Below are 27379 nucleotides of genomic sequence, written 5' to 3' on the forward strand. Positions count from 1 at the left end.
TCCTAATGACAGACACACTGAAGGTAAATAAGATGAATATTTATGGGATACCTGATTGCCTAAATGAGTTCCCTACAGTATGAATAATTGAATGTGCATATGCTAATTAATTGGGAAAAGCCAGTAGGTAACTCCTTTTTATTTACATTAGCCTCATTTTATTTCATTTCTTACAACTATTACCGTTCCCAGTTATTTTCTATGCTTCAGTTAAATTGAGTGTCATTGACAGAATTTTTAACAGATCTCATGATTCTTCATTTCAATGGATGCATAAGCCAAGGTAGAATATGTAGTGGTTTCTCAGAGCAGAGTTACTCGGTTTTGCCTAACGATAAAAGTGATTGTTCATTCATGCCTACTGATCACCAATCTTTTTACATACATTTACTCTATTTAATAATCGTCACACCAAACCTTTTGAAGTTTGATCTTGCAGAAATTATGCCCATTTTACAGATGACAAAACTGAGACTCACAACAGTTGTGTGAGCTGCTCATGCTCATGTAACTATAAGGATTAGGGCCCAGATTCAAATTTAGCCTACCCAAAAGTCATCTTTCCAGAAACGGAATGCAATCTTTTACCTCGACTAAAGTGTTTTAAAACACTGTCCTTTGCTAGTCATGTCCCAAACACGGTCCACTAGAATTTCAACAAAGTGTCTAATCATTCTCACATAGACACCCAAGTCAAAACCTAGTCAGAACAACCACCTATACTTTTTTGCGTCTATTTTTTAAATCAGTTTTGTCAGAGCAGTTTTAAGTTTACAGAAAAATTACACAGAAAGTAGAGTTTTCATATGCTCCCTCTTCCTCCACACTCAATCTCCCCTATTATTAACATCTTGCATTAGTGTGATACATTGTTTTCTAATTGATGAACCAATATTGATACATTATTATTAACTAAAATCCATAGTTTACATTAGAGTTCACTCTTTGCATTACGTAGTTCCCTGGGTTTTGACAAATGTATAATATGTATCCATTATTATCATATCATACAGAATGGTTTCACCGCTCAGAAAATGCCCTGTGCCAAACCTTTTTATCACTCCATCCGCCTGCCTTTACTATCCAAAACCCTGACAACCACTGATCTTTTTTACTACCTTTTCCAGAATGTTATATAGTTAGAATCATACAGTATACAGCCTTTTTAGGTTGGCTTCTTTCACTTAGCAGTATGCATTTAAATTTCCTCCTTTTTTGTGTGTGTGTGACTCCTGTCTTTTTATTGCTGAATAATATTCCATTATATGGATGTACCAGAGTTTGTTTATCCATTCATCTACTGAAGGGCATCTTGGCTGCTTCCAAGCTTTGCCAATTATGAATAAAGTTACTATAAATATCCATGTTCTGAATTTTTGTGTGAACACAAGTTTTCACTTTGCTTAAATACTAAAAAACATGATTGCTAGATGAAATGGTAAGAATATGTTTAGCTTTGTGAGAAACTACCAGATCTCTTTCAAAGTGGCTGTATCTATTTTGTATTCCATCAGCAACGAATGAGAGTTCCTTGCTCTACCTTTTCACCAGCATTTGGTGGTGCTGGTATTTTAGATTTTCACCATTCTAATAGCTCTACAGTGGTATCTTATTGTTGTTTTAATTGACTGTGTTTCATGTACAACTGAGAGTGAGCAGTGGTCTCCAAAGTAAGACAGGTAAATCCCACAGTGTGGACAAGGCAGCCCACTGAAATACACAAAGAAAAACTAGCAACCACTACTTTTATTTATTCATTACATTATAATTTTAATTTTATTCTTTATGTATATTCTTTTGTTTTGGATGCTTTCTGGGTTTTACCACATATTTCAATGTTAAAAGTTAAATTATTTTTTGCATGCAAGTAGTGTGAATAATTTTTCCCACATGGGAACACTGATTAGAAAAAGATGACATCCCACATGGACTAAGTGTCTTTTTTAATTGAAAAGCTAACCAATTGTCCAGTTACGTTTATCCCAAAAAACCACAAACTGGGTAGTAACTGAGTCTCTAGGCAATATATTTAAAGCTAAGAGGATTAAAAATGAAATTAACAAAAAAGAAAACAAGTCCTCAGGTGTGATGAAGGGAGCCCTACTACATACAGGCTAATCAATACAGTGGTACTCCTTGACTGCAGGAGGCTGGAGGATATCCAAGTAACCCCATTCAGAACATTTACTTCAAGAATACTTTTTTCCAGTTTCCAATTCATGAATAAAGATCATATTTTGTTAATTCTATTCCAGAAAACTTTTTTGCAAGTTGTTTTATTTACAATGCCAACTTTTAAAAAGTCACTAAAGTTAACTGGACAATAAGCTAGGCAGACATTGTTTTACAAAAACAATATACTTAATGTAGGAATTCCTATTCTTAGTGTATATTCTTAATGTACATATTATTATCATAGAAAGGGTGTATATTTTATAAATAAAAATATTTTGTGGAGATTCATACACCCTGCCATTTTTTTGATTAAAGGAAGCATTCAATCAAAAGAAGGCTGACTACCATAGAGAACCCTATGTCTGTCAAGACACCAAAACCAGAGACCCATTTCCTCCAAAAATTAAAGCTTGATTTTCATTCAATACTGAGTTTAAGTTTCAAAATGTCTGAATTATGTTTAAGCTGATGTCTAAGTACACTATTTTGAACTGAATATATCTACTAGTGTGATGAAGTCACTATTCCTGAGAGCAACAGTTATCTGAATTCATCTACATACATGTGGTGTGTTTAGAATATTGTCGGAGTAGTCTTAGCTTTTCAAAACACCTTCACTTGCACCATTTAACTTCACACAATAACACAATGACTACTGCTGTTTTAGATTCAATTTCAAAGCCAATTTTTGGCGATGGCAGTCAGGCCCAATGTCCATCTGACACCCCTATGAAGTTGTCTATTTGTATCTTCGATTTACAGATAAGAAAACTGAAGCTTAGAAATTTCCGATAATTTACCCAATGGTCTTTCAGTTAATAATTGGCAGAACCATGATTCACACAGGTTCAGATGCCAGAGCCTGAGTCTTACCCCTTAGAGTATCCTGCATAAGTACCCTTGTGCTTTACGAGGAGTCCTACGTGGCTTACAGAAAAAAACTGGCCAGGTTAGCAAAAGGAAAACCAAACTGTGGGGAGCAGCATTAATGTACACCTGAGCTTTACAATGCAAATGTATTTATTTTTTCCAAAGCAATTGATCTACATGACAGACACTGGCAAAAATTCCAATTGGCACATATTCTCTACATTTGATGGGAGATGCTAAATAGTCTCTTATACACAGAGAAGACCCTAACCAAAAAGATCATGTCTATAAAAATACCACTTTTCATGTCATGGAGGCAGTGTGAAAGCCTGTTTAAAAAAAAAAAAAAATCAGATAACAAGTTGATACAACTGGTAGGAGAAGAAATGTCATTTTGGAGACTATTAATGGGCCTGATTCTTTAAAATGAAATCTTGGAAAATACTGCCTTCAGTGTGACAACTGGCACTCCAGAACACTTTAACAACAAGATTAAACACCTTGGGATTTTTCCCTCCCCTTTTTCTTACTTTCCACCCACTTTTTCTCTTTCTCTCTACTTCCCTTTTTTTTTTTTCTAAAATAAGAGAGGTTGTTAAGGGTTGTATCAATAAGATAGCCAATTCTAGAAACATTGACCAAGAATAACAGCTCTGAAGAAAGTCAAGGAGAAAGGTACTTTAACGAATTATAAGAGAACCTTTTTCCTGAGATATGTAGTTAATACCTGAGCTGGTCAGAATTTTAGATTTGAACCTACTCTAGAAAATTTGGTGAAGTATGATGATGTATCCGTCAGCTTTCCAGATGACCTCCAGTGGTCCTCATCTTCTAGTATGTTCTCTATTGTGAAGTCATCTTGAAGGCCTGCCAAGTGTCCAATAGAATATAGGGGAAGTGATGGAGGAAGCTTGATTGCCCAGGCTAGATCACAACAAGTATTGCAGTTTCTTCCTTGATCTCTTAGATCTGTTGCTCTGAGAGAAGCCAATTACCACGCTGTCAAGAGACTCAGTAAACTTTATGGAAAGACTCACATGGAGGGCATCTGAGATCTTCCACCAACAATTAGCACTAAATGGTCAGTCATGTGAGTGAGCCATCTTGGAAATGGATTCTGCAGCCTGGTCAAACCTTCAGATGACTGCAGCCCCAGCTGACATCTCACTGTAACCTCATGAGAGATCCCAAGTCAGAACAGCCTAGCCATGCTGTTCCAAATTTCTAGCCCACAGAAACTATGACAGATAATAAATGACTGTTGTTGTTTCAAATTACTAAGTATTAGGGTGATTTATTTTGCAGCATTAGATAATTAAGTAAGCTTGGAAGTTTGGTTGAAAAATACAAAGGATCTAAAGCCAACACTGAGCTCACAGTGTCCAGGTTACTTAGCAAAGGGCTATTTGGTGGGGGATTTAAGATATGTGGAACTCTGACCTTACAGCAAATAAATGAAGTTAAAGTAGTTCCGAAGACTGTAGATGAAACCTTCTATGTTAAAATCACATTGCCAGGCATAGTGGTTCACGCCTATAATCTCAGCATTTTGGGTCAAGGTGGGTGGATCACTTGAGGCCAGGAGTTTGAGACCAACCTGGCCAACATGGTGAAACCCATCTGTACTAAAATACAAAAATTAGCCAGGCATGGTGGCACATGCCCGTAGTCCCAGCTACCTGGGTGGCTGAGGCCTGAGAATCACTTGAAACCAGGAGGCGGAGGTTGCAGTGAGATGAAATTGCACCACTGCACTCCAGTCTGGGTGATAGAGTGAGACCCTGTCAAAAAAAAAAAAAAAAAGTACGTCACCACAAACTGACCACTTGAAATATGTACTAAGAAACAACTAAATTAATATAAAGCAAACTGGAAAATAGGTTGTTTTTTAGATACTCCTTGGAACATGGCAAGTTATCAGGTTAGTGAAAAGAGAAAAAAAAAGGAAGAAAGGTAAGAAACATGGAACATCTCTAGGAGCATTTTAGTTCTAACAATCAAGTATTTCTTCAAGTCTACGTTGTTCAGACAATAATAATAAAGCCATTCTATTGCTCCAAAGAGCAAAATTTTCTGAGATAGTGGGGAGTCGTGGTTCACCGATGGGGTCAGAATGAAATAAATACATCTATTGAGTGTAGGATACAGACTTGTGATGTTACTACTTCCTCTGTGGGAGAGAGATGGGTCCCAAAGATAGTTTACCAGCATGAAGGCACCAGGACCTAAAACAAGGCCTGATGGCTCCTGGGTGTGACCAGAGGGATGCTAGATGAAATCAATTGACCAAATAATAATAGCAGCAACAACAATAACAATAATAATTATACTCATTTAATTATTATTATGTAGATATGCACTGCTCCAATTCCTTTACAAGTTTAAACCCATGTTATCATTGAATTAATTAACTAAACACCTATCAGATTGCCATTTTAGCCTCCTTTCTTTGAGCTCTGAGAAAATATCAATATCTAAGAGACTTCTCTTAGAAGGGGATTCCTCTAATTACCACCATTTGCATGCCTACTCTGTGCTAGGAATTGTGCTTCATGTTTTCCATATGGACCAAATATCACACTGTAATATCCTTCATCTTCCCCAAAATCTATGTCAGAATTATTATCTTCATTTCACAGAACAGCAAACCTTGGCTCAGAAAGGTGAAGTCACTTACCTGGGCCTCTAGCTTATAAAAAACAGATAATTTAATACCCAGACTTGTGTATACCCAAATGTATGCTATTTCCTCCCTAGCGTGTAGAAGTTAATGAAAGAAAGACATGGTATCTAAGGAGTCTCGTTTTAAACAGGGGCTAATTTGTCAGTTACACAGAAGAAAATTGCTTGTAACCTAAATTACTGATTAAAATCAATTAAATACTTGTCTCAGATAAGTAGTGTGGCTATGCTATATAACCGCTTCCTCCCCCTCCCCCACAAAAAAACATCATAATGACTTAAAACAACAACAGCAACAATAATTTTGTTTGCTTATGATTCCACAATTTGGTCAGGGCACAGCAGAAGGCTACTATCTGGTGTTAGCTGGGCTCAGCTGGGTGGCTCTTTGCTCACCCAGGATAGTGAGTGTTATGCATGTGACTGCATTTAGCTGAGGCTCAGCTGGGGTGTCTTGGTGCTCCTGTATACAGTGTGTGTCTCCAGGCAGTCTATCACAATCCAGTGACTTACCCTAAGATTTTTTTCATGATGACTGAATTAGAGGCTAAAAGTGGAAGTTGTAAGACCTTCTAAGACCTTTGCGTAGTAGTCCAAGATAATCATTTGAACAGCACTCTATTTGTCCAAGTAAATTATAAGGCCATCTTAGATCAATGGAAGGGGAAATACACTCTGTCTCTCAATGGAAGAAGGGGTACGCATGCACAAGAGAGAGAATTTCTTGTTGGTCATCTTTGAAAATAGTCTACCATAAGATATCCCCTGGCAGCAACATTTCATATCTCTCCCACTTGCAAAATACATGCACTCCTCAAGTCTCATTTCATTGTGGCAACAGCTCAAAATTCAAATCTCATCATCTGTATCAAGTTTGAAAGTATATGAGACTCCTTGATGCAACATTTTTAATGTAGTTATCTGTAAACTAAAAAGACAAGTTTTTTTCCCCTAAAACACCACATACAGTGGTGTGACATGGATTGGATAACTTCATTAGATGCTCTCATTTAAAAAGCGGTAAAATGTAGTGATGGCAGCAAAATGGTATATAGAAAAGTTCTGAGTCTCTGTTCCCCCATGGAAACTTCAGAAAACAACTAGAAACTAGCTGAACTAATCTTATAGGAGGTCTGGAATAAAGGAAAAGTCTAAAGCAACCAAGCAAATACTCAATACAAAAAAAAAAAAAAAAAAAGCCACATTCAAATTTGTAGGACATTTCATGGCATTTTTATTCACTTCTGCCCCAGCCCCTCTCTGGTATGGTATGGTCTTGGTCACGAGGAGTCTATAGTTGCACCAGAGAGCAGAGCAGACCATCCTTTCCAAGCTCTAACCTTTCTGGGGACTGCCTGAAGAACCAGTCTGTGTCTGGCCTAACTTAGATCTCAGGTGGGAAAAAGCAGCAGCCACTGCTTGTGAAAGCCACAGGATGACTATTAACCCACAGATACCTGAGGCAAGAGATTATGGGTGGAGACAAACAATAGACCATCTAAGGCCCCAAGGAGAATGAAAGGTGAAACTCTTTGGGAAATTAAGATATTCAAAAGCAGCCGTGTTTATAGGGAAATTGAGAAAGCCAGACATAAACCCAGGCAAAACACATTCTCAGAAAAGACCTGAGAAGACTCCAAGGTCTCACCTTAGGCTGATCCCTAGGCTCAGAGCATAATGACTTCTTCTGTCTGCAGAGATTACAAGGAGTGGCTGTTTTTTCAAATGCCTAATTTCCATCAAAAATATCACAAGGTATATACAAAAAATAAATAAATAACTAAAATATGGCATATGTAAAGGAACAAAACTCTCAGAAAGAGAAGGTAGAAAGGGGCAGAGAGATTATTTGAAGAAGTAATGGCCAAAAATTCCTAAATTTGATTAACTGTGTTAATCTATGAATCCAAGAAATTCAACAAGCTGCAAGTAAGATAAATTCAAATTGGCAGAAACAATTTCATTTCAAGCACAACACTGAACTTTAAACCAGTTCAATGTCTTAAATATGCTCAAAGAGCTGATGGAAAATACAGACAAATAACTAAATAAAATTAGTAAAAGAATATGAGAAATAAGAACATCAACAAGAGACACAGATTATTAAAAGAAAAATATCTGGAGCTGAAAAAAGCAATAACTACATTGTAGTAACCACTACAGGAATTCAGCAGATTTAGCAGGCAGAAAAATCGGTGAACATATAGACAGGAAAATTGAAATAATCTAATCTGAGAGGCTAAAAGGAAAAAGAATAGGGAAAAGTGAACAGACCTTAAGAGATATGTGAGGCTGGCCGGGCGTGGTGGCTCACGCCTGTAATCCCAGCACTTTGGGAGGCCGAGGCGGGCGGATCACAAGGTCAGGAGATCGAGACCACGGTGAAACCCCGTCTCTACTAAAAATACAAAAAAATTAGCCGGGCGCGGTTGTGGGCGCCTGTAGTCCCAGCTACTCGGGAGGCTGAGGCAGGAGAATGGCGTGAACCTGGGAGGCGGAGCTTGCAGTGAGCCGAGATCGCACCACTGCACTCCAGCCTGGGCGACAGAGCCAGACTCCGTCTCAAAAAAAAAAAAAAAAAAAAAAAGAGATATGTGAGGCACTATCAAGCAGATCAATATACACATTATAGGAGTCTCGGAAGGATAAGACAGAAAGAAGCAGAGAGATTATTTGAAGACACAATCGTGAAAAACTTTCTAAATTTGCATATGTATTCATCTACAAGTCCAAGAAGCTCAACAAGCTGCAAGCAGGGTAAATTCAAAATAACCTATACTGAGACACCTTATAATAAAACTGCTGGAAAACAAAGAGAGACAAAGAAAGAATCTTAAAAGCAGCAAGAGAGAATCGGTTTGTCAGATACAAGGGATCCTCTAATACTATCAGCCAATTTGTCAACAGAAACCTTGCTGGCCAGAAGGCAGTGGGATGATGTATTTAAAGTGCTGAAAGAAAAAAATTGTTAATCAAAAATTTTACATCTAACAAAACTGTTCCTCAAAAATGATGAAGAAATTAAGACATTTCTAGATACACAAAAGCTGAATGTGTTCATTACCACTCAATCTGTCCTATAAGAAATGCTAAAGGAAGTCCATTTTGAAATAAAAGGATACTAGGCAGTAACTCAAAGTCACATGAAGATATGAGGAAGATCTTTACTTGAGGTAAATACATGGGCAAATATAAAAACCAATATTATTGTAATTTTAGTTCTAACATCACTTTTTATATTCTACAGAATTTAAAAGACAAATGCAAAAAAAGAAAAAGGTAAGTCTCTGTTAGTGGATACACAATATATGAAGTATGTTAGCTGGTTTGCGTTCCCATAAAGGCATATCTAGGCTGGATAATTTATAAAGAAAAGAACTTGGCTAACAGTTCTGCAGGTTGTGCAAGCACGGCACAACATCTGCTCAGCTTTTGGTGAGGCCTCAGGAAGCTTTTACTCATGGTAGAATGTGGAGGGGGAGCAGACATGTCACATGGCAAGAGAGGGGGCGAGAGAGATGCCAGGCTCTTTTAAACAACCAGCTCTTGTATGAACTAATGGAGCAAGAACTCACTTATTACCATGGGGAGGGCACCAAGCCATTCGTGAGGGATCCATCTCCATGACCCAAACACTTTCCACTAGGCCCTACCTCCAGCATTGGGATCAAATTTCAACCTGAGATTTGAAGGGGACAAAAATCCAAACTGTATTATAGAGTTACAATTTGTGATATCAATTATATAATGGAGAGAGGAGCTTCACAGAAGTAGAGGTTTCATATGCAACTGAAGTTAAGTTGGTATCAATTTAAATTAGGTTGTTATAATTTTAGAATGTTATATGTGATCACTGTCATAACTACAAAGATAATATCTATAGGATATATACAAGTGAAAATGAGAAGATAATCAAAATGTGAAACTACAAAAATGAACTAAACACAAAAGAATGCAGTATTGGAGGGAATGGGAGATGAAAAAGCTATAAAACACCAAAACAAATAATAAAAGGACAAAAGTAAATACTTCATTCTCAGTAATTACTCCAAACACAAATGGATTAAACTCTCAAATTAAAATAATATATTGGCAGAATGAATTTTAAAAACATGATCCAACTAGATAACCTCTATAAGAGATTCACTTTAATTCTAAAGACATAAATAGATTGAAAGTGAAAGGATGGAAAAAGATATTCTATGCATACAGTAACAAAAAGAGAGCTGGGGTGGCTATACTAATATTAGATAATTAAACTTCAAGTCAAAAAATGTTAAATAGACAAAAAGCATGTTATATATTGAGAAAAAGGTCAACACACCACAAAATAACAATTATAAACATATATGCAGCAAGCATCAGAGCTTCAAAATATATGAAGCAGACATTGGCAGAAATGAAAGGAGAAAAAGATGGTTCTATGATAATAGTTGGAGTCTTCAATATTACACTTTCTATAATGGATAGAATAACCGAAGATCAATAAGAAAATGGAGGATGCAATAACACTATCAGTCAATTGGATCTATCAGATATGTATGGAACACTCCACTCAACAACAGCAGAATATACATTTCCTCAAGTGTACATTGAATGTTTTCCAGGATAGACAGTATATTATACCACAAAGCAAGTCTTACTAAAGTTTAAAAGGTTTTAACAATACAAAGTACTTATGATCACATTAGAATAAAACTAGAAATGAATGAGGGGAAAATTTACAAATATGTGGACATTAAGCAACACACTCTTTTTTTTTTTTTTTTTTTGAGATGGAGTCTCATTTTATCGCCCAGGATGGAGTGCAGTGGCACAATCTCAGCTCACTGCAACCTCCGCCTACAGGGTTCAAGCAATTCTGCCGCAACCGCCTGAGTACCTGGCGTTACAGGCGCGTGCCACCACGTCCAGCTACTTTTTGTATTTTTAGTAGAGATGGGGTTTCACCATGTTGGTCAGGCTAGTCTCAAAATCCTGACCTCGTGATCTGCCCACCTCGGCCTCCCAAAGTGCTAGGATTACAGGCGTGAGCCACTGTGCCTGGCCAAGCAACACACTCTTAAACGGCCAGTGGATACAAGAAGAAATAGCAAGAAAAATTAGAAAATATCTAAGATAAATGAAAACAAAACCCAAACATAAGAGAACTTACGGAATGCAGCAAAAGCCATGCTAAAGGGAAAATTTATAGCTCTAAATACATTAAAATGAAGAAAGATCTGAAATCAACGACTCAAATTTACACATTAAGGGAAGAGAAAATGAAGAGTGAGCAAAACGGAAAACTAGCAGATGAAGGAAATAATAAAGATTAGAGCAAAGGTTAAAAAAACAAAGAATAGAAGAAGAATAAAGAACATCAGCAAACAAACTATAGTTTCTTTGAAAAGATCACCAAAATTGACAAAATCTTAGCTAGGTTGACCAAAATAAAAAGGAGAGGCCGGGCGCGGTGGCTCAAGCCTGTAATCCCAGCACTTCGAGAGGCTGAGGCGGGTGGATCACCTGAGGTCAGGAGATCGAGACCAGCCCAACCAATATGGTGAAACCCTGTCTCTACTAAAAATACCAAAAATTAGCGGGGTGTGGTGGTGCGCACCTGTAGTCCCAGCTACTCAGGAGGCTGAGATAGGAGAATTACTTAAACCCAGGAGGTGGAGGTTGCAACGAGCTGAGATCATGCCACTGCACTCCAGCCTGTGTGACAGAGCAAGACTCCATTTCAAAAAAAAAAAAAAATGAAAAGGAGAGAACACTTTCTAACTTATTTTATGAGGCCAGCCTTACCCTGATACCCAAAGTCAAACAAAGAATTGAGTTCAGCAGCATAGTAAAAGTGTTATATACCGTGACTAAGTGGGATTTATTCCTTGATTGTAAGCATGGTTCAACATATAAAAACCAATGAATATAATACACCACATTAGCAGAATAAAGAAAAAAAATACGTGATCTTCTCAATTGATGCAAAAAAAGTATTTGACAAGATTCAACACCCTCTCAGAATAAAAACACTGCACAAACTAGGAGAAAACTACCTTAACCTAACAAAGGCTGTATATGAAAAGTACATAGCAAATATATGCAATGGTGAAAGGCTGAAAGCTTTTCCCAGAAGATTAGGAACACAATAAGGATGCCCACACTCACCACTTTTATTCAATATCATATTGGAAATTATAGTCAGAGCAAGAAGGCAAGAGAAATAAATAAAAGACACCCAAATTAGAAAGGAAAAATTAAAATTATCTCTTTTTGCAGATGACATGATCTTATATGTAGGAAACTCAAACAGTCCACACAAAATTTCTCAGAATGAATAAATTCATCAAAGTTGCAGGATATAAAATTAATACACAAAATCAATTGTGTACACTAATATAAAACAATGCAAAAGAGGAAATTTGGAAACCAATTCCATTTACAGTAGCATCAAAAAGAATAAAATACTTAGGTATGAACTTAACTAAGGAGATGAAATACCTGTACACTGAATACTGAAAAAAGAATGTCTGAAAGAAATAAAAGAAGACCTAACTAAATGGAAAAGTATCCTATGTTTTACAGTGCAATCTTGAAAAAGAACAAAGTTGGCTCCAACTCACACTTCCTCATTTCAAAACTTAATACAAAGTTACAATAATCAAAACAATGTGGTACTGGCAGAAAGACAGACATATAAACTAATAAGATAGAAAAGAAAGACAAGATATAAATTCTTCCATATATACTCAAATGATTTTTGACAAGGGTGCCATTACCATCCAATGGGGAAAGACAGGTTTTTTGTGGGTTTTTTTGGTTATTTTTTCAAGAAATTATGTTGAGAAAACTGAATATCCACATGAATAACAATAAAGTTGTAGCCTTACTTTATACCACATATAAAAATTAACTCAAAATGGATCAAAGATGGAAATGTAAGAGTCAAAACTATAAAACACTTAGAAGAAAATGTAGGGGAAAAAATTCTTAGCTTTGCATTTGACAATAACTTTTTGGACATGATACCAAAAGCATAGGTAATAAAAGAAAAAAGAGATAAATTTGACACATAAAAATACACTATCCACAGAGTGAAAGAGAACCCACAGAGCCAGAAAAACACATTTTTAAATTATATATCTAATAAAAGATTAATATTCAAACTATATAAAGAACTATTACAATTCAACAACAACAAAAACAACAACCCAGCCAATTAAAAATGGGCAAAGGACTTCAATAAACAGTTTTCCAAAGAAGATCTACAAATAACCATTAAGCATATAAGAAGATCTTCAGCATCACTCATCATTAGGGAAACGCCAACCAAAAGCACAATGAGATACTACTTCATTAGGATGGCTATTATTAAAACAAAAACAGACATAGAAAACAAGTGTTGGTGAGAAAGTAGAGAAATTGAAATCTTTGTGCGTTGCTGGTGGGAATGTAAAATTTTGCAGCTGCTGTGGAAAATAGTACGGCAGTTTCTCAACAAACTTAACTTGAAATTAACATATGATTCACCAATTCCACTTCTAGATATATAACCAAAATAATTGTAAAACAAGAACTCAAACAAATATGTGTACACCAATGGTTATAAAATCATTATTCAACATCCAGAAGTGGAAATAACCAAAATGCCCAATAATAGACCAAAGAATAAACAAAACACAATATGTACATACAATGGAATAATATCCAACATTAAAAAGGAATAAATTCTGTTACATGTAGCAAGACGAATGGACCTTCACAACATCACACTAAGACACAAAAGGACAAATATAGTATGATTCCAGTTATATGAGGTACCTAGAACAGTCAAGTTCATAGAGACAGAAAGTAGAATCATGGTTATGAGGGGTTGGGGGAAAGGGTACATGGAGAGTTATCATTAAGTGGGTGCAGAGTTTCAACTTTGGGGTAAGAAAGCTCTGGAGATGAATAGTGATGATGGTTGCACAACAATGTGAACATACTTAATGCCACTGAACTGTACAGTTAAAAATTGCTAAATGGTAAATTTTATATGTATTTTACCACAATTATATACATGAAGGGCACATAGCAGTTTCTGCCTACTAATTTTGAAATTCACTGGGAATATGTCAGTTCCCCAACTCAAAGCAGGGTATATCCTTTGATTAGTACCAGTTCTGTTCCCTGTGATCAGTTCCCTAATTACTCTGGGCTTAGCTGGCTCCTTACAAGAAATGGCCCAGGCCGGGCGCGGTGGCTGAAGCCTGTAATCCCAGCACTTTGGGAGGCCGAGATGGGCGGATCACGAGGACAGGAGATCGAGACCATCCTGGCTAACCCGGTGAAACCCGGTCTCTACTAAAAAATACAAAAAACTAGCCGGGCGAGGTGGCGGGCGCCTGTAGTCCCAGCTACTCCGGAGGCTGAGGCAGGAGAATGGCGTAAACCCGGGAGGCGGAGCTTGCAGTGAGCTGAGATCCGGCCACTGCACTCCAGCCTGGGCGACAGAGCGAGACTCCATCTCAAAAAAAAAGAAAAAGAAAAAAAAAAGAAATGGCCCATATTTAATAGCTCTTTTAGCCTGCTTCTTTTTATTATAAATTTCTCTGTCCCCTTGAGCCTATGCTGGTGATATTTTTACTAATACGATCCTCTTAGAGACTCTGTGGATTCTCTATGAATCTGATTGAGTTTATCCCATGCCTCAAAGCCACTTCCAAATTCATTATGACACTTATGTTTCTACTGAGAGAATTTACCTTAAGATTCTTAAAAGCTTTTTTTGTTTAGATGAACGGTCCACCAAGTACCACTTTAAATCTTTCTGAGGTCTAAACAATGAGTCTTTCAGCCACACTCATTTCATTTTAACCCTGAGGCTACTTTTACTGACATTACTGTAGATGTTATTTTCCATGAGATTATTTATTCTTAGGATTTTTTTTTTTCTGCCATCTGGAAAAACTGGGCTGAATTCTCTATATTTCTTCTGAATTCTGCTTAAAAACTAAACGGTTCATTTTAAGCTCAATTTTCTCTTGCAACACTTCATTATATGCTTCTAAAAGAAGCTTGATAATATTTTTAGCAGTTTGCTTGGAAGTATTCTTAGCCAGATCCACAAGTTTACTGGGTAATTTTTCTTTTTCCCAGTTACCCCAGATGGCAGTCTTGCTAATTATTCTGACACTACATAACACTGTCCACTCTTTTTTCCAGTGCTCAATAGCAGTCCCCGCACTAAATGTTCACCATTTTTTCTAGCATTTATAAACTGCTTTTTTTTTGCTCTTTTTCCACCATCTCCTTGCTGCCTTCGTAGCCCCCTCCTGACATTCAGTCCCAAAGCCAATACCACAGGTTTGAGATTTTTGTGATGACAACACATCCTTTTAGGACAAATCCCTGTTTTAATTATGTATTGTTGCACAAAGTACCTTTAAAATTTAGTTTCTTGAAACAATAATGTTTTAGCATTGCTCATAATTCTGTGGGTTGGCTAGGCTCACCTGGGTGGTTCTGCTCTACCTGGTGTGAGCTGAGGTTACCCTTACAGCTGCATTCAACTTGGCTCAACAACAAATTAGGCCTCTCTCTCATGTCTGGCATTTGATGCTGGCAATCACCTGGGTGCCTCATTCCTCTCCTATGTGGCCTCTCTTTTCCAGTAGTCTAAATTAGCATTTTTATAACATGGTATCTGCATTCCAAAAGAGAAAAAGAAAGAAGCTTCCAGATTTGTTTTTGTTTTTTTTGTTTGTTTGTTTCTTTTTATTTTGAGATGGAGTCTCGCTCTGTGGCCCAGTCTGGAGTGCAATGGGGCGATCTCGGCTCACTGCAACCTCCACCTCCCAGGTTCAAGTGATTCTCCTGTCTCAGCCTCCTGAGGAGCTGGGATTACAGGCATGTGCCACCATGCCTGGCTAATTTTTTGTATTTTTAGTAGAGGTGTGGTTTCACCATGTTTGTCAGGCTGGTCTTGAACTCCTGACCTTGTGATCTGCCCACCTCAGCCTCCCAAAGTGCTGGGATTACAGGTGTGAGCCACCGTGCCTGGCTGCTTCTAGGTCTTTAAGAACTAGAACTGAAATCAGCATTTCTTCCACATTCTATCTGTCAAAGCTAGTCCCAAAGCCAGTCAAGTTTCAGTGAAAGGATAAACCACAACCTAATAAAAACAATCATGTCTATTACATCAAATATAGGATATAACTTTATTTATATACAATGATGACACAATTTTTATCACTTATTGTTGTTTATTTTATAAGCTTATTGGAAGAGATCTTTTAGACATAACTAGCCAGATTTGTTATCAACTATCACTATTTTACAAACAGAAAAAAGTGTAATAAATTATTCAAGGCATTTTCAAAGTTTCTTCATAGTCACAGTCTGATTTCAGAGTCAACATTTATGTTTATCTCACAATATCATCCTCTGTACCATCAAGTGCATTGATGAGGCAGCATTTTTTTTTTTAGACGGAGTTTTGCTCCTGTTGCCCAGGCTGGAGTGTAATGGCGTGATCTTGGCTCACTGCAACCTCTGCCTCCCAGGTTCAAGAGATTCTCCTGCTTCAGCCTCCCAAGTAGCTGGTATTACAGGCACCCAACACCACACCCGGCTAATTTTTGTATTTTCAGTAGAGACCGGTTTCACCACATTGGCCAGGTTGGTCTTGAACTCCTGACCTCAGATGATCCACCTGCCTTGGCCTCCCAAAGTGCTGGGATTACAGACATGAGCCACCACACCCGGCAGCATTTCTTAAAAGAGAATTCCACTATTTTATCTGGAATTTTTCTTCATGCTGCTAACACACGTTCTTCAAGTTTTCATGCTGATATTTTCTTGGTTGAATGAGAGGCAGCTTGAACCAGTCGCATCATTCCTTTGTTGCATTAAATTCCCTTTGGAGAGACGTGGCAATCCCTCTTACCTTGGGTTGCACTGCTTGGCCTATTTTTGACAATCTTTTTGCAAATATCTCAGAGGCAGAATTTTCCACAATTTCATGTTTGGGGATCCCTTCCTTTCTGAGGACCGAGTAGTTGGTCTTTATTTCGCAAGAAAGTGTGGAATTATGGCAATTTCACAGTTATGAATATTTGCTCTACAGATAACAATTTTGTGCCACTACTTTGTTTCTGTGCCTTCTGCCTTTACTGTAACTTTTTGCATCAATGTCAAGTCAGAGTGTAATTTTTAAAAATATATTCAAAATGACAATTAAACTCAACGAATATATGAGTAGTAATAACGAAGTTCATGCCTGCGCAGTCAATGGCAACTATGCCTTGAATGTTGCCTGGCTCTCAGTGTTAAATACCATAGATTGTAATTTGAATCTCAATTTTAGAGATGTTAAAATGTAAAAATATATATGTAATATTCACTGAGTTTCTTCTGGGTATCCAGTGGTGAGCTAGGGGCTGTCTGATGGATATATTTTAAAGATCTAAAGTAGTGCTTGTTCTCAGGGGATGTAACAAGAAAAGTTCCCCAAATGAAATAGACAACCATGATAAATGGCACAGAATACATTTTAAAGTAAATGACACAATTAGTAACACCTTAGAAATGACAGGCAATGTCAGAACTGAAAGGGATGTGAATGGCAGAGTCCATTCATAATGACTTTATATTGTGTTGACTCTTTATATCTTTTCCTGATTTTCTATTTTTTGCACTTTTCTTATTCATATATAAAAACTTTCATATATTCAAGATACTGATACTTTGTGGGTTATAAGTCCTTGAAATACCTTGTTCTTGTTGGTAGCATGTTTTAAAAATTTGTTTAGAAGTCTTTGACCATATAGCAGTTTGAATCTACATGGTAATAAAAATGTATCCATGCTTCCCTCTATGATGTATAGTTTTTATTTTTGAAATACTTTACTGCTGGATATTTTTTCATATCTTCTAATTTTTAAATTGTGGCTTTTCATATTTATCTTTTTGATATACCTGGGATTTATTTTTGTGTATGGTGTGAGATAGGAATTTAATTTTTTCTTATGAAATGATCTCAGGATAGTTTACCAAAAAGTCTACCCTTCCTCACAACATCCCTGATTTGTAGGTGCCTTCGGTTAGAGTACTTAAAACTCTGACTTCTTGGAAAATAGAATTCTCCCTTGAGAACATAAAATAGTAATCAAATTATATTATGCAAGGGCTGAAATAGAAGAGAGATATACTTTGATATGTACTTTCTTTACCTTTTGATGTTAGAGATAAATTCTGATTAAAGCTATGGGCCTCTCTCTAAAAGGGAAAAAAAAAAGGCACAAATACATTAAAAATGTCGCATGGCATTTCAAGCTTTCCCAGATCACTTGAAGCCTATACATAAACCCCTCCTCAATTTAGAGTGGGGAAAGTGGGAGGATGGTGGCATATTACCCCAAAACTCAGATACTGTATGACAGAGCCTGAAGGAAAATCCAGGAATCCTATGTCTCTTCCCTGTATCATTCCACATGTATATGTACAGTAGATCGTTAATGCAGAATGGAGAAATATCACAAATTTGTGATCATGCACTGAAAAGAATCAAATAATTGATGCCAAAATATCCAAAATAGCAGCATGAGTTTCATTTTTGATCTGAATCTAACGATTAATTGTAGATAAAAGATGGAATTCTGTAGTTGTAAAGAAAAGGTTGAATTTGAGAGAAGGAATTTAATTTGTTAAGTTCTGTTCCCCACTTAGCCAGAAGGCCTCTTACAGCAGATTATTTCTCAGTTGATTTATGGCTTTGGCACCCTATAAATAATCATTGGAAGACCTAATTTGTTTGTTATATGCAAATTACCTAGGTGAGCTTATTAAAGATAACGTAGGACTGGTATCAAATGTAATTCAAGACAAGAAGGATTAAGGTGTTTTGTGATTGATTGAGCAGGAAGTTGAAAGTCAGCAACAAGATAGATTGATGTGTTCAGCAGGACATTTTGAATCAAGAGTTATAACACATAATATAGAAAACTCAGTTAATAAACTAACCAAGAAAAGAATGATTTCACTTTGGAGGGACAAAATAATAGGAACTTGGTCAAGGAAATTAGAGAAATTTGGGATTAACGGTAATTTTCCTTTCAAAATAGTAAAAGTTAAAGGCTAAGGAAATGAACCCAGTTAGTCAGTGATTAAAGTTCAATGATTATGACAAACTTGCTGGTGGTTTTGGTGATAGTGATGCAGATATTTCTTTAGCCTTATCACTCTGGGGAAAAAACTCAAAACTCTCAGTTCTTGACTGAGCCCAAGTTGTCAAACCTGTGAAGCTCTAGCTCCCATCCAAGCTGGTTTGCTGTGAGACTGTATTCTAAGAAAGCTCTTGGCCTCCATGACCCTGAAGCAGTTCCTAATTGCTCCAGTGAACCTGAGTAACTGAAAACAATGATGCTACATCTCCAGGGAGGTAGTTTTGTGGAGCTGACAACCTGGCTTCTCTGAACTAGTCATGAGGCTTGCTCTTGGGCAAGCAGCCTCTGCATATTTTATAAAACTGGTAGGCTTACATGACTTTTCCTCTCATGGAAATAAACTACATTACACCATCTTTGTGGTTTGTTGTCCTGTTTAATTTGTTTGTTATTCCTAGCATTCTACGCAACCAGGAAGTGAATTTCAGTCCCACTTTCTTCTCCTCCCTCTATCTTCTTTCCCCTCCAACTGTACGCCTTTCACTTTTCTCCTGCCTTTTCAGAAATTCTTTCCTCTACCTACTTTTCCCACCATCACTTTAAAGTCTTCTTGCTCCACAGACTCACTGAAAAATTCTGCTCCATTGTTTTACCTTGAGGCCTTCATTACACATTGGTGGTCATAGCAATACTACTAATGGCAGTAGTAAAAGTGGCCATGGTGATGTAGTAATAATAGCCGTAGTAGTTGTTATTTTTGTAGAGGCGCAGCAGAAATAACATCATGCTCTTATGTCAAGTTTTTAGCAAACCTTCCCATTGCTATCTCTTCCATCCTCCCAAAAATTAGTCTCACAAATCTTTGGAATTTTGGCCATCAATTAACAAAGTACCATTTATTGAGAACTAAGTCACAGAAATGTAAACTATGGCTGCCAACCTTAAAGATCTTGCAGAGCTAATTGAAAAGTCACTTGACTATAAGCCAAATAAGTGAACAGACTTTAGTGCTGTAAAATTTTAGAGAAAATAGAGACATTGCCCTGGGGTGGTCAGGGGAGGCTTCTAGAAGGTGACAGAGCTTGGCTAGGCATTGGAAATGGGAGTGGGCATTCCTGATAAGAGGGACGCAGAGAAAGGGCATGAATGTGGGGAAAGGGGCCAGAGAAAATGAAGCAGAAAAATAAAATGAAGATCCAGTCCCATCATCAGAGGAAATTATAAAAGGTATGATATGAAAGTGAATTCTTTTATAATGAAGCCAGTATCTTACACAAAGAAAAAACTATATATGTATACACATATGTCACTTTAGTCAACAACTCACTTGTGCAGGAAATGCTATTTGAGACTCAGAATAATTTTTCAACTCAGGGACTCAAGTGTTTCTATATTTCTGGAAAAATTACACAACTCACTGCAATCACTTTGTTTTATCTTCCTAGAATTCCGATTGTATCTTTTAACTTCTCTTTTCTACTTTGCATCATTTTAGTTCTTTGTGCTGTTCCTTAAGTAATTTGTTGGATCTGGCTTCAAATTCACACAGAGAGAGAGAGAGAAAGAGAGTGTGTGTGTGTAAAAATATATATGTATACATACATATAGAGTCTATTCTTCATCCATTGAGACTTTTTAAATTTAAATTATTTTTTATTTCTAGAATTTCTATCTAGTTTTTTGTTCAACTATGCCTGTTTTTTTTTTCATGAAATCCCATTATGAATGCTACTAATTTAATCCTTTCTTTATCTTTTTCAATATTTTAAACATATTAATTTCAAAGGCCCTTTCTTCTTTCTCTATTGCCTATTAGTTTGGGTTATGTTCTTTTTTTTTTTTTTTTTTTCTCATTCACCAAATGTACAAGAAGTCATACACTGGCTTTCCCTGTGGGCATTGTAATTCTCACCCATCAGTTCATCTTCAACAGGAATTATCTTCTAGGAGAACCCAGGCTCATGCTGACAGATTACAGGATTATTTCAATTTTGGTTTTCTCAGATAACTAAAGATTTACCACTTGGCCAGTTTTTATGTTTGTTTCTCAGTTCAGGGGCTTTTGAAACATTCAGTTAAGCTGAAAATTAGATCCCCATATTCCTATGAATGTATGCATGAGACTTGAAGTTTTTAAGAGTGACTGTGGCTAAACAGAGCCCAGAATTGGGGAATAAATTTCAGGCAATGTTCACAAGGCCAATGGGTAGAATTATTCTAACGAGATTGCCTTTTCCATCTTTCCTTCTTCATTCTATCCCTGCATGGTTCTTATTTTCAGTCATCATATTGGTGTGCCTTAAAACGACCACCACTATGAATCACCTTTCATGAATCTGTGGGTTGACTGGGCTTAGCTGGGTGGTTTTTCTGTTCTAACTAGTATCAGTTAGGGCTGCAGTCATCTGGAGACTTGATGGGTTAGTACTTCTGTAAGGACTCACTCATCTGATGCTTTGGGTGGTATCATCTGGAAGTCTGGGCTCAGCTATGTGATTCTTTGGTTTGATGTGGTATTGGCAAGGGCTGCAGTTATCTGGAGGATTGACTGGGTTGGAACATTCTAGAAGGTTCACTTATTTGGCTGAAAGTCAGTGCTGTCTATCAGCTGAGAGTATAGTTGAATCTGTGGATCGGAGTGTCTCAGTTTTTCTCTGTGTGATCTCACCCTGTGGTTTGGACTTCTCACAACATGGCAGTTGGGTTCCAAGAAGAGGTGCTATCAGTGGCAAAGGTGGAAACTGCAGACCCCTTAAAGCCCAGATCCAGAAGATGCACTGTAGAACTGTTATCACATTCTTTTGGTCCAAACAGGCCAGAAGACTAGCCCAGATTTAAAGATAAGGGAAACAAATTCTACCTCTCTATGGCAAAAGTGGAAAAGAATTTGTAGTCATCTTTAAGATACCTCAGTCAACATAATAAAGACTCTCAAAATAGTTTCTTAAAGAAGATAGGTTTGTTTTTCACTCTTAAATGATAAGTCCAAGGATGTGTTATCCAGATCTTGATTGCAGCTTTATAATGTAATTAGCAACTCAGACACCTTTTTAATGTCATTAGCAACCCAGCCACAGGGTGGCTGCAAAAACTCCAGCCATTACAACCAAGTTTCAGGCAGAAACACATGGATAGAACAGACAAGCAAAAGGGATCTACCAACTAAGTCAGTCCTTGGAAGAACTTTTCTTGAAGCTTCCCATGGCTACTGTTTACATCTCATTGGCCTCTCCTTCTACAAGAGAACCAACGATAGTAACACCAAAAAGAAAGCATACCATCACGTCGGAGATGTTTTTAAATGTTTCCTTGTTTAACAGGTGGTGGATATGAGCTCAATGAATCACTCAATGAGCAGTGAATCCCAAACAAATCTATTTCATTCCCTTTCCTTTCCATCCCCACCATCTTGTTTGCACTTGGCAAGGACTCTCACTGTGGCACTGTGAGAGTGTTTTTGTGGTAGACTAATTTCGGTATTCTATTGAGACAGATGCATACAGCATCATGAGAATAAGGGACATGCTTTAGCCTGCAGGCTGCTGACACAATGGTTGCAGGGTACTATTTAGAGAAGAATTTTAGTGCTCCTTATTAATAAAGGTCCATTTGTAAGCCTAATTACACCCTTGCCAAATAATAGAGTCGACTTTTGCGGCACTTCCTCTTCTGTTTAAACTGGAGATGTTCTTTATCAGCAGGTTTCAGTTGTCAGCCAAGTTTGTGCTCAGGGCCCCTGCTGCACACTTTTATAGAGTCCCTTCTTTTTAGATCTGTTCTCCTGTCTCACCTCCTTGTCCTAGGTTCAGTGACTACAGAGAATTAAGAATCCCTCTGAATAGAGAAACTCTTTCCCATATAGGTAGTGCTCACTAATAACAGCTTTATCTTCCAGCCCTCTTGTAGGAATGTGCTCTTTAGAAGAGGACTGGTCAAAGCCATGCTTCACATCCCTGAAGGTCATTCTTCCCTGGTAATATTGGAGGCACAACACCTAGCCTGTGATGCAGAGGGCATCTTAGGGGCCCTTCTCACAGTCTATATGTTCACAAAGTCCCCTCTACCTATATGCAAGGCCAGCCCCAGGCCCGTAGGACACAGTGACTGTGTGGCATATTTAAAGAGGGGACTCCACACCTGCTCACTCTGCATTTTCTCTGTAGCAGGAGTCAGCAAACTACAGCCTAGGGGCCACCCTGTTTTTGTAAATGAAGTTTTAACAGAATGTGGTAGTGCTCACTTGTTTATATATTGTCTATGACTTCTTTCATGCTTTACAGTGGCAGAGTTGTATTGTTTCAATGGGGACCAAGTAGCCCACAAAGTCTATTTGCTATTGACTATGTAAAAAATTTGCTGTTTACGGATTGCTGCTCTATGGTGTCCAAGACAGAATTGATTCTCTCTGAGGCTGTGGTTCTTAGCAGAGGGTAGGGCAATGACTGGAGACATATGGCAATGACTGGAACATTTTCGGTTGCCATGATTGTGGGGAGGAGGGTTCTGCTACTGGCATCTAGTAGGTAGCGGTCAGGGATGCTGTTAAATATCCTATAATGCATAAGCCAGATGCTAACAACAAAAAATTACCCAGTCCAAAATGCCAAAGTTGAGAAACCTTGCTACATGGAAATGGATGTCCTATAAGACTATTATTGTTTTTCATTCATTTATTCTACAAAAACATATTGAATGTGTATTATGTACCAGTCATAGTTATGAGATGGGCAGATTGTACGCAGATAGATAGATGATAGATAGATAGGTAGGTAGGTAGGTAGGTAGATAGATAGATAGATAGATAGATAGATAGATAGATAGATACCAGATAGATATATAGAGTCATTTAACACACACAACAGATTACAAACTTAGTACTATTATTATTTCTATTTTACAGGTGAAAAATCTGAAGCTCAAGGAGGTTAATTCACCTAAAATCATCGAATCAGTAGTAAAATGGGATTTTTACCTACTGCTTGCCAAGTACTCTTTACTTTAAAAAACAAGGGTTTTAATGGAGGAAAAAGTTGCATTCTGAAGCTAGACAGATCTGCATTCAAATGCCAGTTTTCCACTTACATGCATGTGAAATGGAGACAGTAAAACCTACTCTGAAGGAGGCAAGCTTGAATGAGACAGTGTGCTGAAAGCACTCTGTGACAGAGCTTGTAATAGTGGGTGCAACAAAAATGCTAGTTTCTATTATTTTATTTTCGGTCCTTAATACAAATGTCCTCAGACATCTGGAAACCAACTCATCCAGCCACATTCTAGAATTATGAGTGCCAAAATAGTACAGAAAACATATGCCATTTTCTCTACCAAAACATGAACTGATTTTCTCCGTTATTTCAGCCTCACAGAGAAGGTGGCAGCTTCCACAAATGGCAGGACCCGTTCTTTAATACAGGCTCTGGAGAGAGAGCGTTTCCCATTCTGTCCAGCTCAGTTTCTCCCTGCAGAGCTGCTGGAGCTGGGATGACCCCCGGGAGTGACAGTCTGTCAGCTAGCAACGCAGGGCCTAATCGCCACGCCTGCACAGCCCTGCTGCAAACACTCCTGTGGAGCACTTGCAACTGTCAGGAAGGTTTCTCCTGACGGGAGAACACAATTTCCCGTTTTCAGAGTTAAGGAATAAACACATAAGGCAGCTGGAGATGGGGAGCCAACTGCACTCAGAGTGGACTTCACAGCCCATCAACAAACAGGACCCTCTCTGTCTTTAACCAGCGGGCTTTGTCTTTTTTATTTCTCCTTTTGCCCAAAGGCTTGACACTTTACAAAGTTAAGTCTATTGCATTGGCCATGTCATTTCTAGACAAATAAAATAGTTTTAGCTCTGAGGTAATTAGAGAATTATAGTATCACAACCTGGGCCTCAAGGAAGAACTCACCAGGTTCTTCTCCATTCAGCTCAGCATTGCACCCAAGTCTTCTCTCTCCTCCTCCGGTCCCTTCTTTCCTCAGCCACTCCATAATTGTCCAGTCTTCTTGTACCCTCCCTCCTGGTACACTTCCTGAAATTCAGTTTGGCATCAGCATCATTGGCAGACAGAAATAAAGATGAAAATGTTAGTCTCTAACCTTGGGAGATCCAGGTCCAAAGGGAGAGTCCAGGCTGTGGAGAGACCATACAGTACTCTTTCTCTGTGCACACAGATGTTAAAAGATAACTAATCATATTGCCTCCAGTTCTGTTGTTTTCTGACTACAGCTGAGAGCAAAGGTATAAAGCTCCCCACCTTGTAAAGAGAGAAGCCACACTACCTGTGAAGAACTTGCTGAAGGGCGGTCCCCCAAAATGTCCATCAAGTCCTGCCTCACAATTCATCCCTAGGGAAGGTACAGCATTGATGAGGGAAAACTGGACAGAAGGATTTCTTAGTGAAATCAGAGTGATTCCCACACATTCTATACACAACTATGCGTAAGGCATAGTTTTTTATCCACATCCCAATGGGCAGAGACACTGGCATCGGTAGAATTTACTCCCTACATAAACTGAAGCGCCTTCTAGACATGGAAACATACCTGAGCCAAGCCAGAACCTCAAGGGTGGATGTTGGCATTGCAAATAAGGCTATCTTATTTTGGCATTTCAAAAGGGGCAAGATCTGCTCCCATCCCAAGAGCCCCAATGTAAAGCCTGCTATGGACCAGCCACCCATATACCAAAGCTTCCAAGTAGCCATCTCATTTGGAAGTGAACAAAGCATCTCAGAGAAACAGACCTGCATGACAGCAGAGGAAATGCATACCAACCATTCATACAACACGCCTTGTGCTTAATTCACAAATCCAAAAGACAACGAAGGATAAGGAGATGTGTAAGGAAATCAGCAGTTCAGAAGAAAATGTCTGTTTTGTGTTGCTCTGAAGGAACACCTGAGGCTGATTAGTTTATAAAGGAAAAGAGTTCACAATTTTGATGGCTGGAAAGTTCAAGATTGGGCATCTGCATCTGATGAGGGTCTCAGGCTGCTTCCACTCATGGTGGAAAGCAAAGGGAAGCCAGCTGTGGAAAGATCACATGGCAAGAGAGGAAGGCAAAAAGAGAGCAGGGGAGTTTCCAGGCTATTTTTAATAACTAACTCTCCTGGGATCTAATAGAGTGAGTACTCACTCAGCCCTGAGGAAGGCCATCAATCCATTCAAGAGGGATCTGCTTCCATGACACAAATACCTTCCATTAGGTCCCACCTCCCACACTGGAGTTCAAATTTCAACATGAGGTTTGGAGGAAGCAATCATCCAAGCTATAACAGAGAAGAGCCAGACAATACTTGACTTCAGAGGAAAGGGAGATTTTAAGATCAATAATGAAAATACGCTCAGAGAAATTTAAGACAATATATATAAAAAACAAGAATAAGTTACCACCAAAACAAGAATAATAAGTTGATTTTAAAAATAAGTATTAGGGCCAGGTGTGGTGGCTCATGCATATAATCCCAGCACCTTGGAAGGCCAAGGTGGAGGATCACTTGAAGCCAGGTTAGAGATCTGCCTGGGCAACATAGCAAGACTCTATCCCTATTTTTAAAAAGGTATGCATTAGAAATTAAAAATATAATAGTCTAAATTAAAACAAATCCAATGTGTTAAAAAGAACTTATTAGGGAAATCTTCTAAAATGTTCAGCAAAATAACAAAGAATTAGAAATACGAGATTTTTTTTAAAAGGAAGTAAGAAATATAGAGGATAAACCAGCAGATCAATAACTAGCTAATAGAAGGTCCAGGTAAAAAGGAAAAGCAAACATGAAGAGGAGAAAATAGTCAATGAAAAATGGAAGAAATTTTTCCAGAGCTTGGCAGATTGACAGGGCTTAACCACAACCTAGCAGGATATGTAAAACTTTTTTAAAGGCCTTAATTGAATGCTCGTGAATTTAAGAACACCAATGATAAAAATAATATCTTAGAAACTGTCAGAGAAAAACGAAAAGCAGGTCACCTACCAAAGAAAATTTCAGATCCAATTGGCAGCAGTCTTCTCAGCAACAACACTGGATGCTGGAAGGCAATGGTGCAATGCCTTCGAAGTTCTGAAGGAAAATGATACAGAAACTTGAATTTTATACTTAGAAAAGCTACAGAGAGTGAAAATAAATATTCTCATTATATACAAACAAGGCCATAATATATATATGCAAGGTCATAAAGTTTACCTAACACACTATGAAAAAAATTATTAAAGGATGTAGTACTTCTGTAAATAAAAATGGAATCTAGAAATAAGAAGTCGACCAGGCATGGCGGCTCACACCTATAATCCTAGTACTTTGGGAAGCTGAGGCAGGAGGATCACCTGAGGTCAGGAGTTCGAGACCAGTCAGGCCAACATGGCAAAACCTTGTTTCTACTAAAAAAAAAAAAAAAAAAAAAAAAAACAAAATTTAGCCAGGCATGGTGGCACATGCTCATAATCCCAGCTATTTGGGAGACTGAGGCAGGAGAATCCCTTGAACCAAGGAGGCAGAGGTTGCAGGGAGACGAGATTGTGCCACTGCCCT

At 37.9% G+C, this 27379-nt stretch overlaps 1 long non-coding RNA gene across 1 annotated transcript; it reads right to left on the minus strand.

Moving 5' to 3' along the window:
• Window positions 1-3164: 3164 nt before the first annotated feature.
• On the minus strand, window positions 3165-26904 carry LOC114671505 (uncharacterized). The gene is made up of 3 exons (XR_013402319.1): window positions 26825-26904; window positions 24758-24880; window positions 3165-4826 (listed from the first exon to the last, which is right to left on the minus strand). It is a non-coding gene; the product is annotated as an uncharacterized LOC114671505 (long non-coding RNA).
• Between the last annotated feature and the right edge of the window lie 475 nt (window positions 26905-27379).

Source organism: Macaca mulatta, chromosome 12 (assembly GCF_049350105.2).
Source record: "Macaca mulatta isolate MMU2019108-1 chromosome 12, T2T-MMU8v2.0, whole genome shotgun sequence".
Taxonomy (NCBI): domain Eukaryota; kingdom Metazoa; phylum Chordata; class Mammalia; order Primates; family Cercopithecidae; genus Macaca; species Macaca mulatta.